This window comes from Castor canadensis, chromosome 7 (genome assembly GCF_047511655.1).
Source record: "Castor canadensis chromosome 7, mCasCan1.hap1v2, whole genome shotgun sequence".
Lineage (NCBI taxonomy): Eukaryota > Metazoa > Chordata > Mammalia > Rodentia > Castoridae > Castor > Castor canadensis.
In genome coordinates this window covers 112,582,350-112,599,577 of record NC_133392.1, presented here as the reverse complement: position 1 = coordinate 112,599,577, position 17,228 = coordinate 112,582,350, and the positions used below count along the sequence as shown (strand labels likewise).

General features: G+C 37.2%; 1 long non-coding RNA gene across 1 annotated transcript in view; it reads right to left on the bottom strand.

Annotated features, from left to right (window-relative positions):
- Positions 1 to 13,063, bottom strand: part of LOC141424926 (uncharacterized) — a 50,346-nt gene extending 37,283 nt beyond the window's left edge. The window contains exon 1 of the long non-coding RNA XR_012449886.1: positions 8,615 to 13,063. This is a non-coding gene — a long non-coding RNA (uncharacterized lncRNA). The remainder of the gene's footprint in view (positions 1 to 8,614) is intronic.
- Positions 13,064 to 17,228: the final 4,165 nt, after the last annotated feature.

Below are 17,228 nucleotides of genomic sequence, written 5' to 3'. Positions count from 1 at the left end.
ATCCTATACCTTAAAGACCCAAAAAACTCTACTCAGAAGCTTCTAGACATCATCAATAGCTATAGCAAGGTAGCAGGATATAAAATCAACATAGAAAAATCATTAGCATTTCTATACACTAACAATGAGCAAACGGAAAAAGAATGTATGAAAACAATTCCATTTACAATAGCCTCAAACAAAATCAAATACCTAGGTGTAAACCTAACAAAAGATGTGAAAGACCTCTACAAGGAAAACTATACACTTCTGAAGAAAGAGATTGAGGAAGACTATAGAAAGTGGAGAGATCTCCCATGCTCATGGATTGGTAGAATCAACATAGTAAAAATGTCTATACTCCCAAAAGTAATCTACATGTTTAATGCAATTCCCATCAAAATTCCAATGACATTCATCAAAGAGATTGAAAAATCTACTGTTAAATTTATATGGAAACACAAGAGGCCACGAATAGCCAAGGCAATACTCAGTCAAAAGAACAATGCAGGAGGTATCACAATACCTGACTTCAAACTATATTACAAAGCAATAATAATAAAAACAGCATGGTACTGGCACAAAAACAGACATGAAGACCAGTGGAACAGAATAGAGGATCCAGATATGAAGCCACACAACTATAAGCAACTTATCTTTGACAAAGGAGCTAAAAATATACGATGGAGAAATAGCAGCCTCTTCAACAAAAACTGCTGGGAAAACTGGTTAGCAGTCTGCAAAAAACTGAAACTAGATCCATGTATATCACCCTATACCAAGATTAACTCAAAATGGATCAAGGATCTTAATATCAGACCCCAAACTCTTAAGTTGATACAAGAAAGAGTAGGAAATACTCTGGAGTTAGTAGGTATAGGTAAGAACTTTCTCAATGAAACCCCAGCAGCACAGCAACTAAGAGATAGCATAGATAAATGGGACCTCATAAAACTAAAAAGCTTCTGTTCATCAAAAGAAATGGTCTCTAAACTGAAGAGAACACCCACAGAGTGGGAGAAAATATTTGCCAATTATACATCAGACAAAGGACTGATAACCAAAATATACAGGGAACTTAAAAAACTAAATTCTCCCAAAACTAATGAACCAATAAAGAAATGGGCATGTGAACTAAACAGAACTTTCTCAAAAGAAGAAATTCAAATGGCCAGAAAACACATGAAAAAATGCTCACCATCTCTAGCAATAAAGGAAATGCAAATTAAAACCACACTAAGATTCCACCTCACCCCTGTTAGAATAGCCATCATCAGCAACACCACCAACAACAGGTGTTGGCGAGGATGCGGGGAAAAAGGAACCCTCTTACACTGTTGGTGGGAATGTAGACTAGTACAACCACTCTGGAAAAAAATTTGGAGGCTACTTAAAAAGCTGGACATCGATCTACCATTTGATCCAGCAATACCACTCTTGGGGATATACCCAAAAGACTGTTACTCCAGAGGCACCTGCACATCCATGTTTATTGCGGCACTATTCACAATAGCCAAGTTATGGAAACAGCCAAGATGCCCCAGCACTGACGAATGGATTAAGAAAATGTGGTATCTATACACAATGGAATTTTATGCAGCCATGAAGAAGAATGAAATGTTATCATTCGCTGGTAAATGGATGGAATTGGAGAACATCATTCTGAGTGAGGTTAGCCTGGCTCAAAAGACCAAAAATCGTATGTTCTCCCTCATATGTGGACATTAGATCAAGGGCAAACACAACAAGGGGATTGGACTATGAGCACATGATAAAAGCGAGAGCACACAAGGGAGGGGTGAGGATAGGTAAGACACCTAAAAAACTAGCTAGCATTTGTTGCCCTTAATGCAGAGAAACTAAAGCAGATACCTTAAAGCAACTGAGGCCAATAGGAAAAGGGGACCAGGAACTAGAGAAAAGGTTAGATTAAAAAGAATTAACCTAGAAGGTAACACCCACGCACAGGAAATCAATGTGAGTCAATGCCCTGTATAGCTATCCTTATCTCAACCAGCAAAACCCCTTGTTCCTTCCTATTATTGCTTATACTCTCTCTACAACAAAATTAGAGATAAGGGCAAAATAGTTTCTGCTGGGTATTGAGGGGGGGAGCGGGAGGGAGTGGAGTGGGTGGTAAGGGAGGGGGTGGGGGCAGGGGGAAGAAATAAACCAAGCCTTGTATGCACATATGAATAATAAAAGAAAAATGAAAAAAAAAAAAAAAGAATGATCAATAACACTGGGGATGTGTTTCAAGTGGTATAGCACCTGCCTAGCAAGCACAAAGCTCATAGTTCAGACCCCAGTACAACTCCCCCTCCCCCAAAAGAATGATTAAAGAGGACACAAATAAACACTTCATGAATTAAAAAAAAAAAAACTCAAAGAGGCAAATCAAATAAAGAAGATAATGCAGGACCACTAATTCTGAAAAAAATCTATTTGAAATTCTGGAAATGAAAACCCCATAAAATCAAATAAAAATTCAGTTGAAAGTCTCTCCTGTAGACAGGATCAAGCTGAAGACAGACTATTAGGGCTTGAATACAAGGTAGATGTGTCAGAATATGCAAATGAAGAGAGAGAAAAAAACCAAAGAAGTATGAACAGAGCATGCAAGACCACTGGGACACCATTAACAGACCAAAACTATGAATCATGGGCATAGAAGAAGGAGAAGATCTACAAGCTAAAGACAAAGAAAACATACTCAATAAAATAATAGAAGAAATGTTCTCAAATCTTGAGAAAGTGATAGGCATCCACATACATGAATCTTTTAGGACTCCCAACAGACAAAACCAGAAAAGAGCCTCTCCACATCATATTATAGTTCAAACATTAGGCACACAGAATAAGAAAAGAACATTGAGAGCTGCAAGAGCAGAGCACCAAGTCATCCATAAAGCAAATCCATCTGAAAAACATGAAATTTCTCAACAGAACCTTTAAAATCAAGGAACGATATAGTTCAAGCCCTGAAAGAAAATTACTGCCAAACTAGATTACTATACCCAGCAAAACTATCCTTCATAATTGAAGGAGAGATAAAAATTTCCCATGACAAACAAAACTAAATCAATTCATGACCACTAAACCAGCACTGCAGAATGTACTTGATGGAATACTAAACATAGAAGAAGAAGATAAATGCAACCATGAAAATATGGAGAATAATAGATTTCACTAGAAAAGCAGATACACAAATGAGGAGTAAGGAAGAATCAAGCACTACAAAACCAGTAAAATAGCAGGAATTACAATATACCTTTTAATAATAACTCTGAATGTTAATGGTCTCAGTTTTCCAGGGAAAGATGCAGACTGATAGACTGCATTAAAAAAATAAGACTAGACTATTTGTTGCCTACAAGAAACACCCCCAATGGCAAAGATAAACATAGACTTACAGTGAAAGTATATAAACAGATTTTCTAATCAAATGGAGTCCAAAAGCAAGCAGGAGTAACATATTCATTTGAAAAACCAAACATCAAACCAAAATTAGTCACTTCATACTGATAAAGAAAACAATCAGGAGGAGGAGTTAACAATTATAAATATATACACACTGAAGGTCAGCACATCCAATTTCATAAGGCAAACACTACTGAATGTAAAAACACAGAAAGACTCCAACATAATAATAGTGTGTGACTTTAGTATCCACTCTCACCAATAGTAGGTCATTCAGACAAAAACTCACCAAGGAAACTTCAGAATTAAATGACACTATAGATGTACTTAACAAACATCTACAGAACATTCTACTCCAAAACTTCAGGATACATATTCTTCTCAGCAGCCCAGGGAACTTTCTCCAAAATAAATCATATCTTAGGACATAAGGTGAGTCTTAACAAATGCAAGAAAACTGAAGTAACCTCCTATGTTTTATCAGACCACAATGGAATAAAACTAGAAATCAATAACAAGAGAAACTATTTGTGGTTATATATACTAAAACATGGAGGCTGAACAATTCATTCATGAATTCACTCATGATCAGTGGGTCATGGAAGAAATAAAGGGGGGAAATAATAATAATAATAATAACTCCTAGAATCAAATGTGAAAACACAGAACCATTCAGGCATAGAAAAGTCAGTGCTAAGAGGGAAGTATATAAACATGTGTGCCTTTGTTAAAACTCAGAGAGATTCCAAATAAGTAAACTAACGATGCACTTCAAGCTCTTAAAAAAACAAGAAGAAGCCAAGCCCCAAAGCAGTAGGCAAAGAAATTATAAAAATCAGAGCAGAAATTAATGAAATGGAGACTTAAAAAAAATTACAAAGAATCAATGAAACAAAAACTTGGTTCTTTAAAAAGATTGATAAACCATTAGGTAAACTAATTCAAAGAAAGAGAGAGAAGAATCTCCTCTCCCCCTTTCTTTCCCCATCCCTCTCCTACTCCTATAAATGGGAACAGGGATATCACAACAAACACCAATGAAATTCACAGGATCCTTAGGGAATACTTCAGAAACTTATATTCTAATATACTGGGAAGTCTACATGAAATGGATAGATTTCTAGATGCATATAACTAGGAGGATATTAGTCACGTAAGCAGGTCTTTAACAAGCAATGAAATTGAATCAGTAATAAAGAGTCTCCAAAAAAGAAAAGCCCAGCACTGGATGTCTTCACTAATGAATTCTAAACCTTTAAAGAACTAACACCAATGCTCCTCAAACTATTCCATAAAATGGAAAGGGAAGAAACGCAACCAAACTCATTCTATAAAGCCAGTATTACCCTGATACCAAAACCTGATAAGGACACAACAAAAAAGAAAAAGTAATAGACCAATTTCTTTAATAAATATAGAGACAAAAATTCTCAATAAAATACTTGCAAACTGAATTTGACAACACATTAAAAAAGATCAGATACCACAATCAAGTTGGTTTCATTCCAGGGATGCAAGGTTGGTTCAACATATGCCAATCAATTAACATAGTAAACACATAAACAGAATAAAGGACAAAACTTACATAATCATCTCAATAGATGCAGAGAAAACCTTTGACAAAATTCAACATCCCTTCATGATAAAAGTCTTGAAGAAACTAGTAATAGGAGGAACATATCACAACATAAAAACAACTATAAAAGATAAACCTATAGCCAACATCATCTAAATGGGGAAAAACTAAAACCACTTCCTCTAAAGTGAGGAATGAAATAAGGATGACCACTTTCTCCACCCTTATTCAATGTAGTACTAGAATTCCCAGCCAGAGCAATAAAACAAGAGACAGAAACAAAACAGATACAAATAGGAAAAGAAGAAGTCAAATTATTCTTATTTACAGATTATATGATCCTATACCTACCAAGACTCTAAAGATTTCATCAAAAAAAGTCTTAGATCTTAGATCTGGTAAACACCTTTGGCAAAATAGCAGTATACAAAATCAAATACACAAATCAGTAGCTTTTCTATAGACCAATGAGCATGGTAGTACAGTCAGGAAGTAGGTGGTAAAATGGAATTACACAGGAAGCAGGTAGATGATGGAGAAAGAAAGGGACAATGTAATTGAGGGCATAGGCAATGGTGTGATAGTATTGTAATTAACTCTGGAATTTAAGCCAGCCAAGGTCAGAAGTGGGGAAATGAGCAGGGGGAGTTACTAAGAAAAATGTTAGGCTGATTAAATGCCTACAATGTATCCTCACTAGATTATGTGATTTGTGTTCATTGATGCTAATACTTACAACTCTGGAAGGAAGGTATAATTTCAAGTTTATATGTTGCTAATTGACTAATCTCATACATTTTGATCACAAGTGAAGTCCTGAGAGATCTATGACATTCAATTAACTATTTCAATATCCAATATTTAGTGAATATATTCAGTGCAGTAAATGTTCTGTAGCTTTGAGAACTCAAAAGAAGCTGGCAGGACACTTACAGCTCTTAAGTGCCAAGGAACTGCAAAACTTAACCAAGAGACTGGCTTAGTCAGGAGTTACAGGCTTCTAATATACATTGAAATATGTGTAAGTTGACTCTGGGGACAAGGGCTACACAAATAGCCCCCTCTGGAAATCAATGTGCAACTATAATTAAAGTTCAGCACATCCAAGCAAAGTCAAAGACAAGAATCCAGTCAGCTTCCTGGAGTTGAGTAACATATACGCAAACTCAAAAAAAAGTCTGCATACTACTTAAGATGACACAGTAGGTTTTGCTGAGGTTCGAGAGGCATCTCTCCAGGTGTCTGTAGCTTCAGGTTTCTAGTTTAAAGTAACCTCAGTGTGGTGGCCAGCATACTTTTTTAAAAAAGGAAATTAAGTAACCTAAGTGACTTACAGTGATACTGTATAGACAAGTATAGAATTACCTAATAATAAGATTTCACACTAAGGAATCTATATGGGGGTTGGGGTATAGCTTAGTGGTAGAGTGCTTGCCTAGCATGTGAAAGACTTTAGCTTTTATCCCCAGCACTGCAAAAAGAAACAAAGGGAAGGAGAGAGAGAGAAAGAGGGAAAGGAAGAGTGACAGAGAGAGAGAAAGAGAGAGAGAAAATGAGAACTCTATGTAAGTGTTACATATTTCTAACATCTGCCTGAATTTGGTCAATAGAATGGCAGTTTTATAACTCCATCTTAAATTATGTAATCAAATATCTAATTACACTTGTGGTTTTAATTTCAAGTCTTACTAAGTTTATGTACTATATGAGAACATTTAAGAGAACAACCTTCCTGGATTTATAAGTTCAATTTATTACATTTATAATTTAATACTCATGAAAGTTTTGTTTGTTTTATTTCAGACAACTAAAATCCTTAAGAAAAGAATCAAATATATTCAATATGTAAATGCACTTTGAAATATTTTAAGTTTTTAACTAACCAAGTTTGTAAATGAAATCAAATACTAGTCAGAGGACCCCTTAAAGATGACTATTAAAATTTGTTAGACTGATAAGGAGATTAATAAGATTAGAAACTTAAGAAAAGTCAATTTTACCACTCTTGGGGATATACCCAAAAGACTGTTACTCCAGAGGCACCTGCACATCCATGTTTATTGCGGCACTATTCACAATAGCCAAGTTATGGAAACAGCCAAGATGTCCCAGCACTGACGAATGGATTAAGAAAATGTGGTATCTATACACAATGGAATTTTATGCAGCCATGAAGAAGAACGAAATGTTATCATTCGCTGGTAAATGGATGGAATTGGAGAACATCATTCTGAGTGAGGTTAGCCTGGCTCAAAAGACCAAAAATCGTATGTTCTCCCTCATATGTGGACATTAGATCAAGGGCAAACACAACAAGGGGATTGGACTATGAGCACATGATAAAAGCGAGAGCACACAAGGGAGGGGTGAGGATAGGTAAGACACCTAAAAAACTAGCTAGCATTTGTTGCCCTTAACGCAGAGAAACTAAAGCAGATACCTTAAAGCAACTGAGGCCAATAGGAAAAGGGGACCAGGAACTAGAGAAAAGGTTAGATCAAAAAGAATTAACCTAGAAGGTAACACCCACACACAGGAAATCAATGTGAGTCAATGCCCTGTATAGCTATCCTTATCTCAACCAGCAAAACCCCTTGTTCCTTCCTATTATTGCTTATACTCTCTCTACAACAAAATTAGAGATAAGGGCAAAATAGTCTCTGCTGGGTATTGAGGGGGGGAGCGGGAGGGGGTGGAGTGGGTGGTAAGGGAGGGGGTGGGGGCAGGGGGGAGAAATGAACCAAGCCTTGTATGCACATATGAATAATAAAAGAAAAATGAAAAAAAAAAAAAAAAAAAAAAAACAAAATAGTACGGCAAAGAATAAAAAAAAAAAAAAAAAAAAAAAAAAAAAAAAGAAAAGTCAATTTTTCAATTTTTAACTTTAATGAAAGAAAGAACATTAATTTTAAAAACAAAACTAAGTCTCTGATTAATCTTTCTGTGCACTAAAACTTCCCTTGAGAATACCAAAATCTTACTGACTAGTGAAGGAAATTAAGGTAGACGGTTATGAAGGGGCAGACCTGGGATACAATCCCAAACTTGTCCAACTCAGAAACCCATGTTTTTCTCGTCATTCTTCATCACCTTCCCCAAACAAATAATTAGAGAAGAGTAACACACAATTAACATAAAAATTGAAAAGAAGACTTCATTCTTCTCCCATATCCTGCAAGGCCTACAGATTATAATTATATCATTACCCCACAGTACAGACAAAGCTGAGTAGGTGTTAAGGATCAGGCTGAATTAGCATGACTTTAATTACAGCATACTCTGTAAATGGCTTTTCTTACTAAATCCCTAACGTTTGCATGTGTGTATATATTTCATCAGTTTCTCAGAAGAGTATAAGTAGAAGAAATCCAATAACCTATGGTTGACTATTTAAACTATATTTGTTTTACGGATAAACTGGTGTTTCCTGTCCTCGAGCTTTTTCCTTAAATTGATTCTATATGCCCCTGGGGCAGAGGAATTGCATGGAAGACTGTTCGCTTTTAAGCTTTCTAATGAAACCCCAAATCCAAATCCCCAAACAGGTAAAATGTGATCATTCTCATTAGTAGCCAGCACTATTGAAGCTGCACTTTGGCCACTCAGCCTCATGTCAGTGGCTGCTCTCCAAAGACTCACCTAATTCTTGCAGAGCTGTTTTAGATTGCTCCAGCTTCCTCTGTGGTATGTGCATCCTGTTGTTTCTGTGTTTTCTGTTAACAAGGAGGAAAGTTGGTAATGGCTTCCAGAAGGCAGTCATTGATGGCCTTCCCAACAGCCTCAGCCCTTTGTCCTTGCTTCGTCTTGTTCAGCAGGCAGCAGGGAAGAGCTGTGATTATCCCATTCTTCTTTGCCAGTGATAGGTGTAGAGGTGAACATACGGTTTCATTTGAGCCAATGAAACATAAGGATAAGAATGCAATAGTGGAGAGGAGGCTTCTGGGAAAGATTCCTTCCCAGATATAAGAGGGAGTGTTATGAGAAGCTCCTCTGGCAATCTCTCCCTCCTGCCAGTCATTTGAATGAGGGATTCTTGGAGTTTCAGCAGCCATCTTGGAACTGTATGAGGTAGAATCTCCACTTTCATCAGCACTTACCCAGGAGAGACCAAAACTTACTGTTGTGTTTCATTCAATTGGTCTGAGTAGCAATACTTGATGAAGTACCTGGAACTTAAAGGAAATCAGATCCTTACAGAACCTAACTGAAGACTCCTTCCTGGCCAGTGAGCAATGAGACTGGACTTAACAAGTCTCAGGCAGACTTACAGATATACACTGTTCTATCCTGAACACTAATTTTTAAGTTTTAGTTAGCCTCACCACTTCTCATTTAATGTTTAAAAACCTCTGACTTTTCCCCCTTCAGAAACCTCTTAGTAAAATTTTCATTGATACGTGTTCTCTTGACTACCAGTTTAAGAAACTTATCTTTTCTGTCTAAAATGAAACCTAAGAAAAACACTGGTGCCTTTGTTTTGTTATGGGAACCATAGAAATGATTCTCCAACTCTCATTTCATGATATTCATGAACCAACCTAGAAACCAACCATTGCTAGACTTCTTACTAAGTAAACCTGAGGTAGTTTTGTTTTGTGTCAGGGATTAGCCAACTACAGCCAACGGGCCAATAAATAGTTTTATTGGAACACAGCTATGCTCACTTGTTTATGTATGTCTATGGTTCCTTTTATGTGCCACTAGCAGAGTTAAGTAGCTCCAACAGAGACAGTTTGGCCAGCAAAATCCAAAATATTTACTATCTGGTCCTTTATAGAAAAAGTTTGCTAACCTCAGTTTTCAGTAGTTAGTTAGGTTTTCTGTTACATAATGTTGAAAGCATGCCAAAATTATCTATCTACATGTTGGCTACCTCCTCCAATTCCTAGATTCTCCCAAGAAACTCCCAAAGGGGTCATGGTTACTTCCCTATACATTCATTCATAGTGCCTTAAAGACTGAATCCAATATCTACTTAAACTAAAATGTTGTACAACTAGTATCGCTGCCATCCAGTCATCCAGCTCTTTCTCAGATCTATAAATGAGCCCTGCTCTGTCTCAACAGGAATATCATACATATAAGTCTGGAACATTCTTACAGCTCTTTCTTTCCCTTGACTAGCTTCTATCTATTTTTTTTTACAGCTTAGGTCACATGTCATTTCCTCAAGAAAATATTCTCTGACTCCAAACCAGGCCATACTCTTATCTTATGGGATCTTAAACTTCTCCATTCTAACAGTTATCAGAAACTGCAACTAAGGTATGAATTGTGAGATTAGCTTTTAATATCTTCCTTCCTTTTCAAGAATGAAAACTCCTTAAGTCCAAGACTATCTGTCCTGGTTATGTTCTTTATCTGGACTGCCTAAAACCTTACTTATGTAAATCACAAAGTTGATATGCAATAAATGATATGCAATCCTACTTTGAACCATGTAAAGTTCTAGGTCCTTTACTTGACTTAGTCCATCTTCCAGAAACATAAAAAATACTGAATTGTGTTAGTCTAGTGTGTTAGTCCTGACAAGTGTGTCAAGTGACATCTTGGCCACCACACCCCTCCAGCATGCTCCTTGTTTTTCTAGGAAGACACTTCCATCTGACGGTCTTTCATTCATGCATCCCTACCTCTGCTTATCCCCAGAAAGATAGTTCTGCCACTCACTAGCCATGAGCCCTTGCAGGTTACTTAAACTCCATTTTCTCACCTGTAAAATGAAAGCAATGGAATGGATCACAGACTTCTTCCACTGCGGAGAAACTATGTAAGCTTCTACCTAACCTCAGACAATCTATCAGATACAAGAAGGAGGAGAAGAAGTACCTCTAGAGGGAAGAAACAGTCCTGGAAGTCCTACTAACAGAATCCACTGGATATTTGCCTGAGACCACTGCAAACCTAAAGAGACTTCATTAGCTTTCATTGGAAATTTCCAATTCCAATTTCATTGGAACATTTCCCCTCCATCATCAGAAATGGGATCTTGAAATCAAAATGGATCTATGCAGACAATGTCACTTTTGGTTATAAAGCCAAGTTCCATTTAGTCTAAATCAAACTTTCAACCTCACTTCCAATTTAAAACTCCTGCTCTTCCCAGCATGCCCTAATTTTCAACACTCAACCAAGCCTGAGTCATGGTCAGGAGTCCTTGGTGGCAAGAGAGAGTGTGTTCCAGAATTCATTCTCTTCTGTGTACTGGTTCTTCAGATTTGGTGTGGATAGGAGAGAAACAGGAAGAAAGAACAACATTTTTTAGATGCTGATGTTTGAAGTCTCCCTTGACTTATCACTGCCTGTCCCAATTGGAAATATCCATACCCTGGGTTTGGGAGATGGTTGGATGAATGGATTACCTGGAAGCACCTTGCAGACCTATATGTAGGGCAGCTCCAGAGACCAGCATAGGCAACACACACACTCCAGCTGGTATCTTCTAGTCTTCTATCCACCAGCTTCTACAATTACTCTACTACACTTTCTGCTTGGGTGGCCTTTAAAGAGCTTTAAATCTTACTGCCTTCTAAAACATCACCTTGGCCCAGAGAAACCCCAGGCATCCCTTCCACGCTGGATGACAGTGTCAGTGTGTTCCTTTTTACTCTCTTCTTTATCTTGATGTTGCAAATGACTCATCTGGCTTCCCACCGCCAAGAAGGGAGCATGCATGAAGCCTCCAAGAACTTTCTCCTTCTACTCTGCTTGAAAAACAGCACCTGCATGGGCCTGGAGCATGCAGCCAGCATCCAGCCAGGAGTAAGAAGCCCCCAATTTCCTGGGATGGTCCCTCCCTTAAGAGCTTCTTTCAATTTGACCTAGAAGTGGAGAATTTATGGATAAGGCAAGATAAATGGTACAAAAATCCCCATTTGACCTATAGCTCCTTAGCATGAAGTTCCTACTTAGCAAACTGCATTTGAGTTTCTTGTCTTATGCAGGCTGAGTTGGGGTAGTAGGATGTTATGAGACTATCTGTTCCATTTTTAATAGACTCTGCAGGTGTGTACATAGTGTTACTCTCAAGGATGTGAGTCCTTGCTAGCCATTGCTTTAGGCTTTATAGCTGTATCCTAGAGTTCATGACAAGAAGAGTAACATTTATAAAAAAATTAAAAATTATATCACATATAATATCCAACCAAACTCAAATCATTTTATTTTGTTATAAAATTTTCCATATTACTAAATGGGCTTTGAAATGTTATTTTTAGTGACTGTGAGCGGGAGATAAAGAATACTTCATAGCATAAGTAATGTTGGAACTGGGTGTAAAAGGGTGAGTCATAGTTTTCCAGAGAGAATGAGGGAAACCTCATATTGAAAGATACAGAAGAAATAACTTTAAATGTTCTGGGAAGTGGGAACTGGGGCACAGAGGCCTGATCTACACAATCCTGTGAAATCTGAGGGTGAGGTTTTATTTTCAGTGGCCAAGCCAGAATTCAAAGTCAAAATTTCCAGATCCCAAGATGGGACTGAACATAAGAAGAAAAGGATGATATCAAGGAAACCAAAGTCATGACAAGGAAGAAGGGGACCCCCTAAGTGTGAAAGAGAAGAAAGGATAGAAAACCCCCTCTGCGCAGTTTCCAGTTAGGTCTCCTTTGTTCTTAGAGAAGCCTGGAGGTTGACCACCAATCTCTTTCATCTGATGAGTAAGGTGTAATAAATTTGTGCTTTGCTTTGTTGTACAAAGGTGAAATGCTTTCCAAAATTAGCCCTGTCCAACTGTTAAAATCCCCAATTTCCCAAACTCTCTCAACAGGAAATAAGCAGTGGACATCCAGATGTTTCTCCTCATGGTGTTTGTCTGTGAAGTGTTTGCACTTATCTTTTTCTTGTCAAATCATGACTTTATAAAATGCTTTATTATAGTCATTGATCATTTGCACAAAAATGCTAAGAAAGAGAACTGAGGGATACGTGGGTACCAGGTGACCCATGGCAAACAATTCACCTCAGAAAACCATTACCGAGAGCCATGCTTCCAACAAACACCAAGACATAAGAAGTAAGGATTGGTGGAGTGGCTCAAGCAGTAGAGTGCTTGCCTAGCAAGTGTGAGGTCCCGAGTTCAAAGTCTAGTACTGCCAAAAAAAAAAAAAAAAAAAAAAAAAAAAGACATAAGAAGTAAACCAAGTATGTGACTCTGTTGAAACTGTCCTTTTTCTGTATAAAGAGAAGCAGCCCAGGAAGCACCTTTAATGAAACCACCCTTTGGAGGTTAAGAAGGGAATGGATCTATCTGCAAAGCATGACTCTCCTAAAGGCTATGTATACAAACAGAGCATCTTCCTGAAGAAAGAGAATTGTGCAGAAGCCAGGGGGTGGGTTGCATAAAAAGTAGGCTTTTACCATGGGTATCATTACCCCTCACCTGTTGCCGGGGACTAGGCTATAAAAGGTAAGCATTTTGCAAACATTGCCTTATTTAATCATCACAACAGTCTAGGAAAGTGGTAATATTTCATGCCCTATTTATAGATGAGGAAGCTTAAACCCAAGACAGATTAACAAGCCTAAAAGGTTGCACACCTGGTAAGTGGTTGAGCTGGAAATCCAACCTATATATGTATACCTGAGTCCAAAGACATGGGATTTTGCCTCGGTTAGGGCTGTATGTTTTTCTCTCTGTTGGTAAGTATTTAACAAGAATCATTCTCCACCCCATCTATGGCAGATATTTTGCTTAGAAGATGGGTAATTTTCAATCACTTTTCTTGTCTTCATTTTTGGTTGTCTTACTCTTTCTTTGAATCCCAAACAGAGATATAAAAGACAGTCAGTACACATCTGGCAGGGCTCAGTGATTAACAATGGAAAAAACAGAAGCCTTTCTCAAACCAGGTAACTGTGACCCAAAGGATAACTTAGCCCACTTCCAACTGGTCTTTCTTCCTTTTAATTAATTGATTGGCCTTTATTTCTCTTTAAGTACAATCATAACCAAAACTCCATGTGATTTATCCCACCATTAAAGGAAGCAAAGGAAGAAAAAAACGAAGATAAATACAACCAATGTTATTTTATTTGGACCTTCTGTCTCATTAGCAAACTTATGGCTTAGGTGTAGAGTGATATTTAGTTTAGAAAAGGCATTTTTCTTTTTTCTATTTTTTTAACTGAATGTTTAATTGGTTTGTCCCCTTTGGCCTAGCTAGAGAAATACCTACATCTGACATGCTCACACTGTACATAATAATGGGCATAAACAAAAGTCAAACATCTGCTCACCAGACCTGCCCGTCTTCTTCCTATGCACAGAGGGAAGCATCTCCAGCTAGCCTCCAGTTTGACTCTGCAGGAATGTTGGATCTCTGTAGCATTTTTGCCTCTCACCTTTCCTGGGCGTTTATAGGGCGTTTTGAAGTTACTCTGAACAAACAGGGTCTCTGTGTTTCACTTACTACTGAGCCAACCCTGGGGCCTTGGTTCCATCAGCTCCTTATTAAGTGTTTAGTAATTACAGTTTCCACCTTTTGGTCTTGCCCGCTCTGCAGACATCTGGAAAGAATTAGCTCCCAGGCCCCTGTAACATACCCATTTTGTGGTTCTAGGGAGAATTGTATGCTAGGGGATGTTGGAGCCCTTAACGAGCTTTCTTTATGATGTTTAACAGTAAAAGGTCCCCTCGTTAATATTAATAGACAAGGAGAAAGCAAGGCCAATACCCCCTGTTTTGCAAGAGCTTTACTGTGAGCAAGAATTTCATGCTGAAAAAGAAAGAACAAATATGAAAACAGGATAAAATATAAGGTAAAATAAGACATCATAATAGTAATAAGCCCATGTTCTTGAAAAGCATATGAGGCTTTGCCTGTGCTATTCAGTGTGACAACCACTAGCCTCATGTCACTTTTGAGCATTTAAACTGTGGCTATAAAGATTCAAGTATGAAGTGTACACTAAATTTTGAAGGCAGTATAAAAATGTAAAATATCTCAGTAATTTTTATATTGATTATATCTTGAAATGATAATAATTTGGAGATATTAGGTTAAATAAGATATACTATTAAAATTTATCTTACTCATTTATTTCCTTAATGTGGCTATTAGAAAATTTAAAGTGAAGTAAGTGACTCAACATTTGTGGTTTGCAGCATTTCTCGTTGGATAGCAGGGCACCAGAGGACCAGGAAGACTGTTAATCAAGGACTTCCAAGATTCCTATGACTGAGATCCATGTGACATCAGAGTGAACGGGAGAGGTACATAAGGAGGTTATTAAGAAAATGTCATCCTCAATATCAACAAACAGGAAAAGACAGCTATAGGAAACTGATTAGTAAATTCTTTTATAGGACAAAATTTTAGAATCAATAGCTAAATATATTTATGAGCAAATTAGAAGCAATGATTACAAGAAACTAGTTGAATTCACTAAAAACAAAACATATCACATTAAATTCATTATCATTTTTAATTAAGTGACTAGACTAACAAACTTGGACAGTTACATAAAAATGTCTGATTTCAGTAAACTATTGGACAGATCTTCTCATGGCATTGTGGCCAAATTTCAGAAACTTGAATTGGATAATAATAAATAGGAAAAACCACAGCTGGTTGAATATTTGTATTATAGTCTTGAAAATCTGTTTATAGAAAGGACTATAGGAGAGGTCACAAAACTGAAAAAAAATTAATATATTAGATACCAAGCTCTGTACTCAAAAACTAATACATCAATTATGAAAATATGACATTTAACCACCATAAAGTGCTGAGTTCATAAAATTAATTGTGTAGATACTGCACTAAGTTGTCCCAGTTTAAAAATAATGTATATTAAAAAGAATTAATGTTTTTCTAAGGCACAACACAAACTAAATGTGTGACAGCTTGTGGGAAAATATCATAAGAAATAGTAGTCTCACTTTATTATACGGAACTGGCCAAATCTAGAATATTTTATTCAGTTATTGGAAAACCAGTCTTACAAGTGAGGCCATACGGCCTCACAGAGAGGAGCTCTGGGGTACCCCAGTGACATCACTTGGGGACTGTAGATGTTAGAACAATTGGTGGAAGTTATAGGAATGGGAGGAACAAATCATTATAATGAAAAAATTTTAAATAATTTGGGGGCTGTCCATGAGAAAGACTGGCTTGGAAGATAACAAACATGTTCCCTGTCCTGAAGTATGTTCCATAGAGGGAGATGGGTATTCTCCAGAAATGTTAAAAGAGAGAATTCTCTTTTGGAAGTAAGGCTAAATTATGTGAGATCTTTAATTTTCAAACAACAGGGCTAGAAATCCTGTTATCAGTACTTGGAGTCTACAGAAACCCTGCAGTTTTAACTTGGATAAAATTAAGCTAAATATCATCTAGAAGCTTGCTAGCAAATGGTGATGCACCAGAAAATCAGACTATCAAGAAAACTACGGCTGGCTCTGTGAGCGTTTGGGAATGGGGAGAGTGAGGATGAAGTCCTGATTTGTAGTGTGTGCCAATTTCTGTAGTGTAAATACTCCTACTATGGTACGTTTTAAGCTACCTGAGTTTAACAATCACCTCACAAATTTCCTGAAAATTTAAACAGCTCTCACAAGTCAATATGAGCCAGTTTCAGTATATCTCTGTTAGCAGTCGGAATGTGATATCAATGAGACAGAATTGATCAATCAATCAAATGATTTGTTTGTTGTTTGTTTGCTATGAATTCCATACTCTAAAAGGTGTTAATATCTTTTACCTCAAAAACTTAAGGCAAATTGGGTGGGGGGAGGAGAAATGTAAAGATTAACACACATTGAAAAAAATAGTGTTTTAGCACTGACCATGTATTTTTGTGTTAGTGGAGCCCAGAAAACCACAGAAGGGGAAAGGGATAGAGCTCAGTGGTAGAGCACTTGCCGAGAATGCATGAGACCCTAGGTTCAATCCCCAGCACTGAAAAAAAAAAAGTCAATAAAAGAATAAGGCATGATGTTTATTGAGTATTGAAATGTTCCATCACTTTTCTTTCCCAAGAAATGTAATCACACTCCTGTGAGGTAGTCATTGTGCCCATTGTATGGATGAGGAACAAAAAACATCAAGACTAGCACAGTGCCTGCCAAAGAGCATAGATAAACCCTGTTTAGTTACAGATCTGATGCTGAGCTAAAAAATGCTTTCACATTACATAAAATATATATGAACAGGTATAAATCTATTAGAGTATCAAGAAGTCATGGTATATTTTTTTCGGGCTACTCATTCCACACAAGTGAGAGAATGTCAGTTCTCCAGCAAGACAT